Source organism: Varroa jacobsoni, unplaced genomic scaffold (assembly GCF_002532875.2).
Source record: "Varroa jacobsoni isolate VJ856 unplaced genomic scaffold, vjacob_1.0 contig07330, whole genome shotgun sequence".
Classification (NCBI taxonomy): domain Eukaryota; kingdom Metazoa; phylum Arthropoda; class Arachnida; order Mesostigmata; family Varroidae; genus Varroa; species Varroa jacobsoni.
In genome coordinates, this window is record NW_019216905.1 from 1 (window position 1) to 1329 (window position 1329).

Consider the following 1329-nt stretch of genomic DNA (forward strand, 5'->3'; position numbering starts at 1 on the left):
CCGATCTGTTTGTCCGTCTGTCGGCTGGTCTGTTTATCCGTCTGTCTGCCGTTCTGCCCGTCCGTCTATCTGTCTGTGTATCGGCCGGTCTACCCGCTTGTCGGTCTATGCATCTGTCTATCTTTGTGTCGGCCGGTCTCTGTGTCCCTCTGTCGGCCGGTCTGTCCCTCCGTCTATCTATCTGTGTGTCCGTCTGTCGGCCAGTCTGTCCGTTTGTCGTTTTATGCACCTGTCTATCTGTGTGTCGGCTGATCTGTTTGTCCGTCTGTCGGCCGGTCTGTTTGTCCGTCTGTCGGCCGGTCTGTCTATCCGTCCTTCTGTCTATCTGTCTTTCCGTCCGTCTGTCTGTCCATTTGTCGGTCTATGCATCTGTCTATCTGTGTGTCCGTCTGTCGGCCAGTCTGTCCGTTTGTCGTTTTATGCACCTGTCTATCTGTGTGTCGGCTGATCTGTTTGTCCGTCTGTCGGCCGGTCTGTTTGTCCGTCTGTCGGCCGGTCTGTCTATCCGTCCTTCTGTCTATCTGTCTGTCCGCCCGTCTGTCTGTCCATTTGTCGGTCTATGCATCTGTCTATCTGTGTGTCGGCCGGTCTGTTTATCCGTCTGTTGGCTGGTCTATTCGTTTGTCGGTCTATGCATCTGTCTATCTTTGTGTCGGCCGGTCTGTTTGTCCGTCTATCTATCTGTGTGTCCGTCTGTCGGCCAGTCTGTCCGTTTGTCGTTTTATGCACCTGTCCATCTGTGTGTCGGCTGGTCTGTTTGTCCGTCTGTCGGCCGGTCTGTTTGTCCGTCTGTCGGTCGGTCTGTCTATCCGTCCTTCTATCTATCTGTCTGTGTGTCGGCCAATCTATCCGTTTGTCGCTCTATGCATCCGTTTATCTGTGTGTCGGCCGGTCTGTCCGTCCGTCTATGTCTGTGTGTCGGCCAGTCTATCCGTTTGTCGGTCTATGCATTTGTTTATCTGTATGCCGACTAGTCTGTTTGTCCGTTTGTCGGCTGGTCTGTTTATCCATCTGTCGACTGGTCTGTTTATCCATCCGTCGGCCGGTCTGTCCGTCCGTCTGTCTATCTGTCTGTATGTCGGCCGGTCTACCCGCTTGTCAGTCAATGCATCTATTTATCTGCGTGTCGGCTGGTCTGTTTGTCTGTCTGTTGGCTGGTCTGTCCATCCGTCTGTCTACCTGTCTGTGTGTTGGCCTGTCTATCCGTTTGTCGGTCTATGCATATATCTATCTGTGTGTCGGCCAGTCTATCTGTTTGTCGGTCTATGCAACTGTCTGTCTGTGTGTCGGCCGGTCTATCCGTTTGTCGGTCTATGCATCTGTCTATCT

The 1329-nt window shown here is 52.9% G+C and overlaps 1 pseudogene; it reads left to right on the top strand.

The window, feature by feature from the left end:
• The first annotated feature begins 454 nt into the window (after positions 1 to 454).
• On the top strand, positions 455 to 1073 carry LOC147751744 (uncharacterized; annotated as a pseudogene).
• Positions 1074 to 1329: the final 256 nt, after the last annotated feature.